The following is a 15,542-nucleotide window of genomic DNA, read 5'->3' as shown; positions in this document are numbered from 1 at the left end:
GCTAAATAAATAGATTAGTTCAGGGAGTATTGTCATCTTGATTATATTCGCTCCGCCTATTCAAGAGCACTTGATATTTTTCCAATTGTTTAGATCTGACTTTATTTGTGTGGCAAGTGTTTTGTGCTTTTGCTCATATAGTTCCTGACTTTCCTTTGGTAGACTAGATTCCCAAATATTTTATACTATCGACAGTTATTTTAAATGGAATTTTTCTTTGTATCTCTTGCTGTTGGATTTTGTTGGTAATGTATAAAAATGCTGGGGAATTATGTGGAATTATTTTGTATCCTGCAACTTAGTTAAAGTTGTGGATTATTTCTAATAACTTTTTATTAGAATCTCTGGGGTTCTCTAAGTATACCATCATATCATCTGCAAAGTGTGATAATTTGGTTTCCTCATTATCTACTCTAATTCTTTAATTTCTTTCTCGACTCTTATTGCCGAGGCTAGCATTTCTAATACAATGTTGAATAGTAATGGTGATAGTGGACAACCTTGTTTCACTCCTGATCTTATTGGGAGGTAGAACCTAGCTTCTTAAACTGTGGGTTGTTGCCCCAAATGGAGTAACTGAATGTGGAGGTTGTGAAAATACAATTTATAGCAAATGATTTGTGTTCTATTTTATGTACATATATCTCTAGAGTCACATATAAATTTCTCAGGTGAAAAAGGGTGGGGAGTGGAAAAAGTTTAACCAATCCTGGTCTAGAGGATCAGTGATTGGGAGTAGACTTGTACCTGAGCTGCCTGAGAATATCTGCATTTGGGGCTAACCCGCCCCTCTCCCCCAAAGTTGTCGCCTCTCCTTTGCCCAGGCCCCTGCTCCTGAGATAATTAGTCCCCTTTTGGGGCAACTCTTGCTTTGGGCCTCTCTCCTGATGTCCAAGCCCAATCTTTACAGAGTGATAGAACTCTTACCAAGTGAGAATGAATTTCTGGGAATGCAGCCTCTCCTTCCCACCCCCATTATTGGTCATAGCTATCTTAAGAAGGAAAAAGCCCTATGGAGAAGGCACCTGCCATCCTTGCCATCCCCAATACTAGCAACCAAGTGACACCTTGGTGTGGATGAAGTAGAGCCTCACAGGTAGGCATATGTGTGTCTAGCCCATTGACCTTTGCTACCCCCTGGCCTGCTACCTCCCCTCATACTGCTGGAAAAGCAGCCCAGGTTCCTGAGATCAGAAGGCCTGGGAATACCAACCATGGGAGCAGTGACCTTTCTTCAGTCTGGCTTCTCTAGTTATCATCGTAGGGTATGACACTTGTACAAAATCGCATCTTCACCATTACCCGCCACCCCCAGCTGGGCAAGCTAGCTTTAGGATGGACATCAGACAAGGCTTTATGGGGATCTGAAGTGGGCTTTAAAGGAACACAGGAATTAAATGGGTGACAAGGGAGGTGGAGGATCTTCTGGGCAGAGATAACAGCATGTAAAGGTAGGGTGGCGGGAGAGCAGGCCTGAATGTGGAGGGGAACCGTACAAAATGAGCTTGAAATGACACATTTTGGAGGGTGGCCCTAAAAGTTTCTTCAAAATGCAAACACTTGTCTTACCCTTGATAAAGAAATTGGGAAGGCTTCTGTGACTTGGCCCACCCCAGGCCTCTGTTGAGACTCTGAAGTCTCTTCCCAATATTGTCCCTTCCTCTCCGGGCCTCAGTTGCTAGTCTGGAAAGTGAGACTGTTGGGTTGGATGACCTCTCATATGAGTGTTCTTAGAATCTGAGGCCCTATGCGTTCCACTTCTCAGGCAATGTTGCCAGTGTTTTCAAGGCTTTATCTTGCCTCACATATACCGTGAGCTGGGGACGTCTGGAGCCTAAGGGTGGGATCCTGCTGGGAGGATATCTGGCTTTGGATTTTACCTCTGCCTCTTGCTGGCTGACTGTGTGCCCCTCTCTGAGTATTGCTTTGTTCAGCCACAAAATGGGTGCTTTCTGGAAAGGACGTTGTCAACCTTAAGGCTGTGTTGAAATGCAACACAAAAAGAAGTCAAGGGCAAGGCTTTGGGGCTACGAAGCTATGAGATGAAGTGGCTCCTGTTGTCCTGGTGAAGTCGGGGCCTAAAATGTGCCCTCCATCCAAGTGCCATTAGCCGACGTGGCCCTTTTCTGGCCCCGGTGCCTCTGTTCACCTTTGTTCTCTGCTTTAGAAGTTTCCTTCTCTTCTGAGAGATTAACCCAGTGCTGGGAGTTTTTCTAACTGGATTATAAATCCTTATCACCTAAAGCAACACTAAGCAGACCAGAACTCTGCTCATTTCAAGAAAATGAAGCTCCTTTGGAAACGGAGGAATGTCAGCTCCTAGACCTCGATTTGGGGGGTCTCACTTATGTGTAGATCATGCCCGATAGCTGAGTAAACTTTTTGTTATAGCTTTTTATATACTTAACGTATGCATGGGTAATTTTTCAACATTGACCCTTGCAAAACCTTCTGTTCCAAAATTTCCCCTCCTTCCCCCCCCTCTCCCCTAGATGGCAGGCTGTCCCGTACATGTTAAATATGTTAAAGTATATGTTAAATCCAATATATGTGTACATGTTTATACAATTGTCTTGCTCTGAGTAAACTTTTCTATGGTGGAGTAACATTCAACAACCTTCGGCGGCTCCCTGTGGCATCTAAGACCACATGACCATGCTGCCTCCTCAGCCTGGTTTTTAAGGCCCTTCTCAGCCTGGCTTCCACTTCTGTTTCCAGCCTGATTTCCCATCGCTACCACCTCTTACCCTCTTACCCAACCAAAGCAGCTTGCTTGTTCTTTGTACCTCATGTCTGGAAAGCAGTCTCCCACTTCCCTCCGCCTCCCAGATCTCTCCTCTGTAAAGCTTGGCTTCCGCTTTTGTTTGTACTTGCCCTTCAATAGATTCTCTTGTACCAGAACGTTCCAGGAGGGGCACTGTTTCCTGGTGCCTGGCATGTCTGAGAGTGGGGGTTCCCTCCTTGTTCCTACCTGCCAGTACTCTAGAAACCACCTGTCCTCAGCAGAGCAGGGTTTTGAGTATCCAAGAGGGAAAGCTGTAGTCAGAACAGGAAGGGGCGCCAGGTCTCCAGGTCCCCTTCTGTGAAGGGCCAAGACTCCTGTGTTCTTGCTCCATCTGGTGGCTTCAGTTGTAAACTGACTCATGGTCTAGCTCTGAATTGCTGGCTGGCTCCCAACTGTCAGCCACCAGAGGCAGAGAAGGAGGCTGCGATCCAGGCCTACCACAAAATTCTTTTTTTTTCTCTTTGCTTTTTTTAAAATTAAATTTATAGTTATGACATTTTTTTTGACAGTACATATGCACAGGTAATTTTTTTTTTTTTTTTTTACAACATTATCCCTTGTACTCCTTCTGTTCCAAATTTTCCCCTCCTTCCCTCCACCCCCTCCCCTAGATGGCAGGCATTCCCATACATATTAAATATCTTACAGTATATCCTAGGTACAATATATATGTGCAGAACCCCATTTTGTTGTTGTTGTTGTTGCAAAGGAAGGATTGTATTCGCAAGGTAAAAATAATCTGGGGAGGAAAAAAAATGCAAACAGTTTACACTCATTTCCCAGTGTTCCTTTTCTGGGTGTAGCTGATTCTGTCCATCATTGATCCATTGGAATTAGATTAGCTCTTCTCTATGTTGAAGATCTCCACTTCCATCAGCATACATCCTCGTACAGTATCATTGTTGAAGTGTATAATGATCTTCTGGTTCTGCTCATTTCATTAGCATCAGTTGATGTAAGTCTCTCCAAGACTCTCTGTATTCCTCCTGCTGCTCATTTCTTACAGAGCAATAATATTCCATAACCTTCATATACCATAATTTACCCAACCATTCTCCAATGGATGGACATCCATTCATCTTCCAGTTTCTAGCCACTACAAAAAAGGGCTGCATATACAGCTCCCTTTCCCTTCTTTAGATAATTTTTCAACATTGACCCTTGCAAAACTTTCGGTTCCAATTTTTCCCTTCTTCCCTTTTTCCCCCCTCCCCTAGATGGCAGTTAGTCCCATGCATGTTAAATATGTTAAAGTGTATGTTAAATACAATGTATTGTGTACATATTTATACAGTTCTCTTGCTGCACAAGAAAAATTGGATCTAGAAAGAAGGTAAAAATAACCTGGGAAGAAAAACAAAAATGCAAGCAAACAACAACAGAAAGAGTGCAATGCTATGTTCCCACCATCAAATTCTTAATCACCTAGTGAAAAACAAACTAATAGTTTAGACTACATTACTTCTCACCTGCACTACTGTAACAGCTCCCTCCTTTCTCTCTGCCTCCACTTCCTCCTCCTTTCTATCCTCAGAGGATGTAGTGTTCTCAAAGCCCAGATGTGGCCTTCATTCTAATTCATTAATTCTAATTCACTCTTTCATTCTAATGTGTGTGACATGAAATAGAAAGTCTCCATTCTAGCGCTTCTTCCACCAATGTGATGTGCTGAGGCAGCCCCATGCCCAAGCTGCTCTTTCTCCTCTGTAGGGAGGTCCAGCTCCAGGGTCCTTTCTATTATATATACAGGCTTCTCTAATACCTCCAGCTCTAAGGATGCTCCCCCCCAAAAAAAAAAACAGCCTTTTTTTCTAGCTCTCTGCTTATCCTCCATCACTGCCATTCTTTGATTAGGCTCCTTAGTTTTTGCACTCAAATCCACTGCAGAAAAATATAAGGGAGAAAATATAAGTAAAACAGCCATACCATTCTTAATCCCGGGTTCCCTAGCATCTCACACAATGCCCTGTACATATCATACACTTGAATGAATGAATGAATGACATTAAAAAGAGAAATCAAGGAGAGGCCCCACCACAATCTAACTGGGGAGACATTGACCGCCCAGAAAATTAGAAACACTTGAATTCTCCAGTGGACAAACAGTCCAGAAATATGAGTGGGAAGTTTTCAAAGCAAGGAACCCAAACTATTTTTTTAAAACAATTTTTATTTACCAGATATATTTATGGGTAATTTTACAACATTGACAGTTGGCAAACCTTTTGTTCCAATTTTTCCCGTTCTTCTCCCCATCCCCTCCCCCAAATGGCAGGTTGACCAATACATGTTAAATATGTTAAAGTATAAATATATGTATGCATATCCACACAGTTGTTTTGCTGTACAAAAAGAATCGGACTTTGAAATAGTGTACAATTAGCCTGTGAAGGAAATCCAAAAGGCAGGCGGACAAAATTAGAGCGATTGGGAATTCTATGTATATATATATATTTATATTAATAACTATTAATAATTATTAATAACCAGATGGAGAAGTTGCTTCAAGTCTTCACTAATTAGACAAATGAAAATTAGCCCAATCCAGGAATTCCCCCTCACTGCTGTCAGATTAACACAGGTGACCTAAGAGAGGGTAAATGCCAATGAGAGGAAATGGACCCACATTCACCGAATCTGTCCAGTCATTCTGGACAACAGCCTCTGAATCAGCACCATCACCATGTGGTGTTACTGCTAGGTCTAACTAAAAAGTAACCCAGAGCAAGGGCAGAGGAGGAAGAAAAGTACCTCTTTGTATAAAGATCTAGCAGCTTATTTTTATAGTGGCGAAGAACTGGAAACAAATTGGAGAAATGCAGAGAAATGACCATATATGTGTAAAATGGAATCTTATACCAGGGGAGTAAATAGAAGGGCTTGTGGTTAGGAAGACAGTTTGGCTATCTCAGACAATATGTATGAACTCGGGCAAACCATCTGGCCTCTCAGCCTCAGTTTCCTCATCTGTAAAATGGGGATAATAATACCACCTACCTCATAGTGAGGATCAAATGAGATAATAGATGTAATTCATTTGTAAACTTTAAAGCCACCAAAAATGATAAAAATAATATCCCAGAAATCTGGGAAGATGTATACGAAGTGATGTGGAGTGAAGCAAGCGGGACCAGGGAGAACCATTTGTAAAGACAACTTGAAAAGACTGGAGAATGCCGATGAATTTCGGGACTAACCATTCCCCAGAGCTGATGCAATTTGCCCCAAACTCTCAGTAGAATAGTGAGTGACTCAGGATGCAGAATAAAACACGCTTTCGGCTTCAGCCAATGTAGAAATTTGTTTGAATTTATGTAGTTGTTGCAAAAGCTTTGGGTTTTTTCCATTTCCCAAAAGTGGGATGATAGAATAAGGGATGGGAATAAGGCCATGGGAGCAAAGAGAAAAAGGAAAAAAAAATTCTATAATATCACTTTAAGGTTTGGAACGTTATAGATTATCTCATTTGTTCTTCACAAAAGTCTTAGGAGGTAGGTACTATTGTTGCCCAGTGAGTTCTCTTTAGCTGCTAGCAGCAGAGAACTGTTCTTTTCTTCTCTAGGAAACAGCTGGTGTACTTTTCAATACATAAAGCTTATTTTAGAGAAAAGATTTGTTTGCCCGTGGAATTCAGAAGCTTCTTTACAAAGGAATGGTTTTGGATTTTAGAATTTCTTTTGCAAGCCCAGCAAACGAAACCAAATGACCTGTCTTTAAGATCCCAGCTGAGAGCTCCCTGGAATTGCTAACTTCAAGAAGCCCCCATTAACATTTCCAGTATGGCACGGCTCCTTGTTCTTGGAGAGATCCAGGCGGTCTCTGTCCACACTGCAGATGCTGCAGAATATCTGGATACACCCAAATGCTCAGAAGTGGAGACCATCTGAGACTGTGTCTGTCCCAGAATCCCCACTAAAATAGCCCTGATAAGTAGTTATCCTTTCCTTGGGGGGTATTTAGTGAGAAGGTATATAGACACAAAAGACCTGTTCGGGGTCTCCTCTCAGACCTGAAAAAAAGTTCTTCAGAATGTTCCAACTCCTGACTTGACTCAGTTTCCTGTGAAATTAATTTCCTCATAGGCAATGTCAATTTCAAACCAAAGGTATGATTAATGGGGGAATTAAGACTGTGGGAGGAAGACAGAGGAATATACGGTCTGGAGGCTTTTCAAAACTATACACAGAATCACAGAATGCTCAAGATGGGAGAGTTCTTAGAGGTTATGTAGTTCTTCACAACAGACGCCCATTTGGGGTCTCATAAGTGAATAAAAGTATGATTTATTATCAGTAAATATTTAATTTGCATACCTATTTTATGTCCCTGGGGTCATGTAAAAATTTCCTTGGTGAAAAGGGAGCAGAAGTGGAACAAATTTCTATTGATGAGCATTGAGTTCCAGAGAAGGTCAGGGACTTGGTTAGTCAACTCTTAACATTTGAGGGCCATACCAGAGGCTTTATCCTATTTCCTCTAGAAACAGACCGGTGTGACTCTGGGTAAGCCACTTAACGAATCTTCCTCAGTTTTTTCATGTCTCAAATGGAGATAATATAGCACCTAAACTCCTAGGGTTGTGAGGACCAAACAAGATACTTGTAAAGAGCGCCTGGAGAATGGACAATACAGAGCGAAGATAGCCAAACCCCTCATGTAAGAGAAAATACTCCAGGAAAGAGGCTGGAAAGTTTCGGGTTCCGTCCGAAACGCGAGGGCAGGACGGAGGAGCCCCATACCAAAGGCTCAGTACTGGAAGAATAGGGCATCCCAGCTTTCCAAGCCCAAACTGTCCGGCGGCTGATAAAGCCGCAGAGCCGCTTCCTAGCTCTAACCTCCACTCGAAGGGCTCTAGGAATCAACCAACTCTTCCCCCCCCCCCCCAACCAACCAACCAACCAACCAACGCTCCGCCCCCGTGGCCATGCTCGACACCGCCCACTGTGCCCCGCCTTCACGTGACGACTCGAGCCCCGGCAAGCTCGATAGGCACGCCCCTTGCGGCACACGCTGCTTCTCCATTGGCTGCTGGGCCCGATTTTAAAAAGCCCAGCGACTCCGCCTGGGCTCAGACTACGAAACTGCGGGTCTGGCACGCGGATTGGCTAGCCAAGGACCAATCAAGGACGGTATCTCTTCTCAGGTGGCAGTTTTCAAAATTGCTTCCCGAGCGTCCCGTGGTGCTCGGCATACTGTGAGCTCCTAGCTGAGTTACAGAGGGGCAACTTACCCTGGCTGGTAGCGAATACCGCAGCGCAGGGGAGCCGGAGTCTTGGGCAGGTAAGGCGGCCGGGATGACTGGGAGGAGAGGAGAGGAGAGGGAAAGGACTGGTTGCGTGGGGGAGTTTCTGCTGCTGGCAATTGCTGCGTGTGACCTGGGCCCAGGCAGCCGGTTGCCCACGCACCTGTGCCCCCGTCCCGAGTCCTGGGGTCTCCTCTCTGGTGCGCGGACTTCCGGGAACCCGTGCTCCACGACTCTAGGCTCCCCAGCCGCGGTGAGGCGCCGCCTCCAGAAGCCCCCCAACAAATACCCGGCCCAGGCTGGACGCGAGACCCCGCCCCCGGGAACATCTGGAGGCGCTCCTACGAGAAATGAGGCCGCACCCCCCCTCCCCCAAACCCTTGCAGGTCGCTAGTACAGAACTCTTAAAGTCTCTTTCCAGTGCCTCAGGGCACGTGGCCCCCTACGAACCAGTTCGGGCACCCTTCCCACGGCCCAAGCGGAGCACGAGGTCCGCCCCTAGGCCTTCAAGAACAGCTCCTTCCCCGAGTTTTACGAGGCTCCGCCCCCTAATAGCCATTAAAAAACTCCCAAAAAACAAAAAAACAAACAAAAAAAAAAACACTCCACCGTCTGGTGGCCCACCCCGCTGCCCGAAACTCTACTCGTATCGGAGAGCCAAGCCCACATCCCCCATTTTCCAGTTGACTCATCCTCAATCAGCACGAGACACCGCCCAGTGGTACCTAAGGGAAAGCTGCCTTCCTCCGCTGTTCCCCTCCCGCCAGGCATAGGGTACCTATCCTAGTCCCATAAGACCCAATCCCGGTGGAGGAATCTGAAGCCACGGCCCTACTACGAGTACCGTTATTAAGCTCCACCCCTTGCCTGAACTGTCAGTGCTCTCAAAGCAGGCTGCTGTCCACTGAGTCTGTCGGTGCTCCCCAGAAGCTAGTCCTCGGCCTAGGGGCGCCGTGCTCCTCTGAAACCAGGCGTCCCAGGCCTCGAGGCGCGAAGCCGTAGTTTGGGAAGATGCCCCAGAGCCCAGGCAGCGTAGCAGGGAGAGGCGCTAGAAGATTGAGATTGTGGGTGAGATGAGGGGTCCCGTTTAAATGTTTCTTCTTGTCCTTAACGCACTTTTTGCTTTAGTTCTTTCCTTTCTTCGGATATTTATCTTATCTGTTCTTCACTTCCACCCACTTTTACTGGAGCTCCCTTTCTTTTCTAGTCACTTTTACCTCAGTTCCTCCTCTTTCCCCCTACTTTTACCTCAGCTCCCCATCCTTTGTCCCTACTTTTCCTTGAGATTTCACTTTTACCTCAACTCTCTCTTTTTCCTTACGCTTTGTCCCTTAGCTCCCCTTCCTTTCCTAATTTTACCTCAGTTTTTTTCTTTTACCTCAACTCTCCTTTTTTTCATATAATTTTATGGCAGCTCCCATTTCTACTTTTATCTTAGCTCCCATCCTTTTCCCTCCCACTTTTCTTTCAGCTTACCTTCTTCCCCCCATTTTACCTCAGCTCCCCTTCCTTTGTCCCCAATTTTACCTCAGCTTTCATTTTTACCTTAACACTCCCTTTTTCCTTCCACTTTTACTTCAGCTCCCCTTCTTTTCCCCCCAATTTTACCTTAGCTTCTCATTTCCCCCCAATTTTACCTCAGCTTCTTTCCCCCATTTTTCTCTCAGCTCTCCTCCTTTGTCCCCACTTTCCACTTTACCTCATTTCCCATGTTTTCTCCACTTTTGCCTTAACCCTCCCTCCTTTTCTCCCTAATTTTACTTCAGCTCCTCATTTTCCCCCAATTTTACTTCAGCTCATTTCCTTCCAATTTTACCTCAGCTTTCCCCCCATTTTTAATCTCATCTCCACTTTTTTTTGTTCCCACTTTACCCCCCTTTTCATTTTTGCCTCATCTCCCATCCTTTTCCCACCACTTTTGCCTTAATGCTCCCTTTTCCCCTCCACTTTTCCCTCAGTTCCCCTGTTCTTTAATTTTACCTCTGTAACCCATTTCTCCTTTCAAGTGTACATCAATTGCCTTTTCTTTCCTCCCGGTTGTACCTCAGCTAACCTTTTATTCCTCACTTTTAACTGTTTCCTTTCATTTCCCCCAGCATTATCTTAGCTTCCCCTTTTACCTCAGTTCCTCTTCTTTTAACTCAGTTCATTCCCCAACTGATGGGCATCTACTAATTTTCCAATTCTTTGTCACCACAAAAAAAAAGCTGCTACACACATTTTTGCAATGTGGGTCCTTTTACTTCTTTTATGATTTCCTTGGGATACAGATCCAGTAATGGCACTGCTAGGTCAAAGGGGATGCACAGTTTGATAGCCCTTTGGGCCTAGTTTCAAATTGTTTTCGAGAATGGTTGGATTATTTCACAACTCTACCAGCTATGCATCAATGCCCAAGTTATCCCACATCCCCTCCAACATTTATCTTTTATTTTTTTCTGTCATCGTCAATTTGAGAGGTGTGAGGTGGTATGTCAGAGTTTTTAATTTGCATTTCTCTAGTCAAAAGTGATTTAGAGAATTTTTTCCTATAATTATAGATGACTTTAATATCTTCATCTGAAAATTGTTCATATCTTTGACTATCAATTGGAGATTGATTTGTATTGTTATAAATTTGACAGTTTGACACATATTTTAGAAATGAAGCTTTTATCAGAAGCAGTGGCTATAATCATTTTTCCCAGCTTTTTGCTTCCCTTCTAATTTTTGCTGTTATTGGTTTTGTTTGTGCAAAAAACTTTTTAATTTAATGGAATCAGTTGTTCATTTTGTATTTAATCATGTTCTCTAATTCTTCTTTGGTCATCAATTTCTGCCATCTCCAAAGATCTAGTAGGTAAACTATCCCTTGCTTGCTTAATTTGCTCATGGTATCTTCCCTTTATGCCCAAGTTATGTATTTTAAGCTTATTTTGGCACAGGGTTTGAGATGTAGGTCTATGTTGAGTTTCTTATGTTTTATTTTGTACTTTTCCTACGTATTTTTGTGAAATAGTGAATTCTTATCCCAGAGTTTTGGGTTTTATCATATCCTGGAGTTATGGGATTTATCAAATAGTAGATTGGTATAGTAATTGATTAGTGTTATGTGTATCTAACCTATCCCACTTATCTGCCACACTATTCTTGGGCAGTAGCAAATGTTTTTGATGACTGCTGCTGTATAAATAGATTTTTTGGTCCATTACTGCTATGGCATTGCAGTGTGTGTGTGTGTGTGTGTGTGTGTGTGTGTGTGTGTGTGTGTGTGTGTGTGTGTGTGTGTTGATTCCTTTGATATTGTTGACTTGAATTTTATTATTTTTTCTATCTCTACAACATTTTTTTGGCAGTTTGATTGGTATGGCACTGAATCAAGTAGATTTTGGTAGAATTGTCATATCTATTATATTAGTTTGGTCTACCCATATGCAGTTGATATTTTTCCAGTTGTTTAAATCTGATGTTGTGTGAAAATTGTTTTTTACTTGTGTTCTAATGGTTCCTGGGTTTGTTCTTACTTTTATCTCCCTCCCCCTTCCTTTATCTCCAATTTTTACCTCAGCTTCTACTTTAATCTCAGTTTTCCTTTTATCTCTACTTTAACATCAGCTCCTCTTCTTTTTTCCTCACTTTTATCTTAGGTCCCTTTATTTCCATTCGTTTTACCTCACCTCCCCTTCTTTCCCCCACTTGTACTTTAGTTCCTGCTCTTTCTCCCCATTATCTAAGCTCCTATTCCTTTCCCTTACTTTTACATCAGCTTCATTTTTTTTCTCCCCAATTTTGCTTCAAATCCCCCTTGTGTTCTACCCACTTTTACTTCAGTTCTCTTTCTTTTCCCCTCACTTTTACCTCAGCTTCCACTTTTATCCTGGCTCCCATCTTCCCCCCCCTCCCAACTTTTGCATCAGCTATCATTTCACTTTTTACCTCAGTTTGCCTTTTTCACTGCTTTTACCCCAGATCCCCTTCTTTTCTCCCAAATTATTACCTCAACTTCCATTTTTACTTCATCTCCTATCTTCCCCCTGCCTTTTGCCTTATCTCACCCTTTTTTCTCCTCTACTTTTACCTTGGCTCCCTTTTTTCCCTGATTTACCTCAGCTCCCCATCTCTTTCCCGACTTTTAAGATCCTTTCCCCCTTCACTTTAATCTGGACTCTACTTCCCCCCCTTTGTCTTCACCTCATCCCCCCATTTATCCTCACCTCATTCCCCCCATTTGTCCTCACCTCGTACCCCCATTTGTCCTTACCTCATCCCCCCATTTGTCCTCACCTCATTCTCCCTGCTTTTGGCATGGCTCCCCCTTTTCTTTCCCTCCCTCTCTTGACATGGCTCCCCCTTTTCCTTCCACTTTACCTGAGCTCCCCTTCTCTTTCCCCAACTTACCTCAGCTCCCCTTCCTTTGTCCCCACTTAACTAAGCTCTCCCTTTTTCTTCTACTTTTACCTCAGCTCTTCTATTTCCCCAATTTACCTGAGTTCTCCTTTTCCCCTCAATTTTATCTCCCTTCATCCTTTCTTTCCAATTTTACCTCTGTTCCCTCTTTCCCCAGTTTTAACACAGCTCCCCAGTTCCCCCCTCTGCTTTTACCTCAACTCAAAAGTGGGGACAAAGGAAAGGGAGCTGAGATAAAAATGAGGGAAATAAGCTGAGGTAGAACTGTGAAGGGAAATGAGAAACTGAGGCAAAACTGGGGGAAAGAAGAGCTGAGGCAAAACTGGGGGAAAAAAGAGTTAAGATGAAATTGGGGAGAAATAAGGTCAGGTAAAATTGAGAGGAAAAGAAGGGTAGTTTAGGTAAATTGTAGAAAGAGGAGGGTTGAGGTGAAAGTGGAAGGAAAAGGGGGGAGCTTAGTAAAAAGAGGGGACAAAGGGAGAGCTGAGATAAAAATGAGGGAAAGAAACTGAGGCAAAATTGGGGGAAAATAAGGGTAAGTTAAGACAAAAGTGGGAGAAAGGATAGGAGATGAGGTAAAAGCAGAAAAGGAGGTAAAATTGGGACAAAGGAAAGGGAGCCAAAGCTGAGGTAAAATTGGAGAAAATGAGCTGAGATAAAACTGGGGGGAAGAAGAGCTGAGGTAAAGCTGGAGGAAAATGAGGACTTTAGGTAAAATTGGGGGAAAGACGACTGCTCCTCGGTGCCCCCCTCGGCTTTTGCCTCAGCTCCTCTTCCTTTGTCCCCAATTATACCTCAACACTCCCCTTTTTGCTTACACTTTTACCTCAGCTGTTCTTTTCCCCAATTTTTCCTCACTTCACCTTTCTTTGTCCCCACTTTTAACTGAGCTCTCCCTTTTACATCAGCTCTCCTTTTCCCCTAATTTACTTGAGTTCTTTTCCCCTCAATTTTACCTCATTCCCCATCCTTTCCTTTCCACTTTTGCCTTAATTTGCCCTTTTTCTCTCCACTCTCTTTCCTTCTCTTTCCCAGATTTACCTCAACTACCTCCCCCCCACATGTACTTTTACCACAAGTCCTTTCTCTTCCATTTTGACCTGAGGTCTTCTTTTCCCCTCAACTTTAGCTCACCTCCTCATATCTCCCCAATTTTGCCTTCTCCAAAGGTCTGATAGGTAAAGTATCCCTTGTTCTCTTATATGGTAGCCTATCTTAGTCCCAGAAGACCCAGTCTCAGAGGAGGAGTCTGAAGCCACGCCCCCATGAGTAGCTTTATTAAGCTCCTCCCCTTGCCTGCGTGCTCTGTGACCTCAAAGCAGGCTGCTGTCCAGTGAGTCTGTCGGTGCTCCCCTGAAGCTAGTCATCGGCCTAGGGGCGCCGTGCTCCTCTGAAACCAGGCGTCCCAGGCCTCGAGGCGCGAAGCCGTAGTTTGGGACGAAGCTCTACGGCAGGGAGAAGCGCTAGAAGATTGAGATTGCGGGTAAAATGAGGGGTCCTGTTTTAATCTCAGTTTTTCTTTCCTTAACGCACTTTGTACTTTAGCTTCCTTTCTTTCTTCAGATATTTATCTTATCTGTTCTTCACTTCTACCCACTTTTACTTGAGTTCCCTTTCTTTCCTAGCCACTTTTACCTCAGCTCCCTTTCCTTTGTCCCTGATTTTATCTCAGATTTCACTTTTCCTGTGATTCTCTTTTTTCATTTTTTCTTTTTTATAGCTTTTTATTTACCAGATATATGCATGGGTAATTTTTCATCACTGACAATTGCCAAGCCTTTTGTTCCAACTTTTCCCCTCCTTCCCCCCACCCCCCCTCCCCCAGATGGCAGGTTAACCAATTCATGTTAAATATGTTAGAGTATAAATTAAATACAATATATGTCTACATGTCCAAACAGTTATTTTGCTGTACAAAAAGAATCGGACTTTGAAATAGTGCACAATTAGCCTGTGAAGGAGATTGAAAATACAGGCGGACAAAATTAGAGGGATTGGGAATTCTATGTGGTGATTCATAGTCGTCTCCCAGAGTTCTTTCTCTGGGTGTAGCTGGTTCAGTTCATTACTACTCTATGGGAACTGATTTGGTTCATCTCATGGTTGAAGAGGGTCACGTCCATCAGAATTGATTATCATATAGTATAGTTGTTGAAGGGATTTTCTTTTTTCTTACACTTATCTCAACTACCCTTCTTTCCCCCACCTTTACCTCCCCTTCCACTTTTACTTCCTCTCCCATCCTTTCTTTCCCACTTTTACCTTAATTCCTCCTCCTTTTTGTCCCAGTTTTACCTCAACTCTATTTTTTTTTGCCCCTAATTTAACTCAGCTTTCACATTTACCCCAACTCTTTTTTTCTTACACTTTTACCTCAGCTCCTCTTGTTTTCCCTCCACTTTTCCCTCAACTCATCTTCTTTCCTCTGTAATTCTACTTCATCTTTCACTTTTACCTCAACTTTCCCTTTTTTCCTTACAATTTTATGGCGGCTCCCATTTCCACTTTTACCTTAGTTCCCATCCTTTTCCCTCCTACTTTTACCTAACCTGCTCTTCTTTCTTCTACAATTTTATCTCATCTCCCCTTCCTTTGTCCCCAATTTTACCTCAGGTTTCATTTCTACCTCAGCTCTTTTTCGTTTCCACTCAGTTTTACCTCCGCTCCTCATTTTTCTTCAGTTTTACCTCTGCTCTTTTTCTTTATTTTTATATCATCTTCTCTTCCTTTGTCCCCACTTTTAACTCTCCTTTTTTCCTTCTACTTTTACCTCACCTCTCCTCTTTCCCCAATTTACCCGAGTTCTCCTTTTCCCCTCAATTTTATCTCATTTCCTTTTTTTCTTTCCAATTTTACCTCAGTTCCCCTTTCCTATTCCCCAGTTTTACCTCAGCTCCCCATTTCCCCCCTCCACTTTTACCTCAGCTCCTCATTTCCCCCCTCCAATTTTACCTCAGCTCCTCATTTCCCCCCTCCAATTTTACCTCAGCTCCCCTTCTTGTCCTCCCCCAGTTTTATCTTAGCTTACCTCCCCCCCAGTTTCACTCCAGCTTTCACTTTCACCTCAACATTTGCTTTTTTTTTTTTTTTTTTTTTTTTCTTTCTGATTTGAGTTAAGTGACTTTTGCA

General features: G+C 43.4%; 1 protein-coding gene across 4 annotated transcripts in view; it reads left to right on the top strand.

Moving 5' to 3' along the window:
* CCNB3 (cyclin B3) overlaps positions 1-15,542 on the top strand; it is a 46,298-nt gene that overhangs the window by 2,006 nt on the left and 28,750 nt on the right. The window contains exon 1 of one of the 4 annotated variants that reach the window (XM_074278352.1): positions 7,908-8,065. The exons of 2 other annotated variants lie outside the window; for them this stretch is intronic. The gene's annotated coding sequence lies outside the window, so the exon portion shown is untranslated. Of the gene's footprint in view, positions 1-7,907; positions 8,066-13,789; positions 13,897-15,542 lie in introns of those variants that run through there. One more of the 4 variants, XM_074278353.1, reaches the window with a different exon arrangement.

The sequence above is a fragment of the Sminthopsis crassicaudata genome, chromosome X (assembly GCF_048593235.1).
Source record: "Sminthopsis crassicaudata isolate SCR6 chromosome X, ASM4859323v1, whole genome shotgun sequence".
Lineage (NCBI taxonomy): Eukaryota > Metazoa > Chordata > Mammalia > Dasyuromorphia > Dasyuridae > Sminthopsis > Sminthopsis crassicaudata.
The sequence above is the reverse complement of the archived record's forward strand: the minus strand, read 5'-3'. Positions and strand labels throughout refer to the sequence as shown.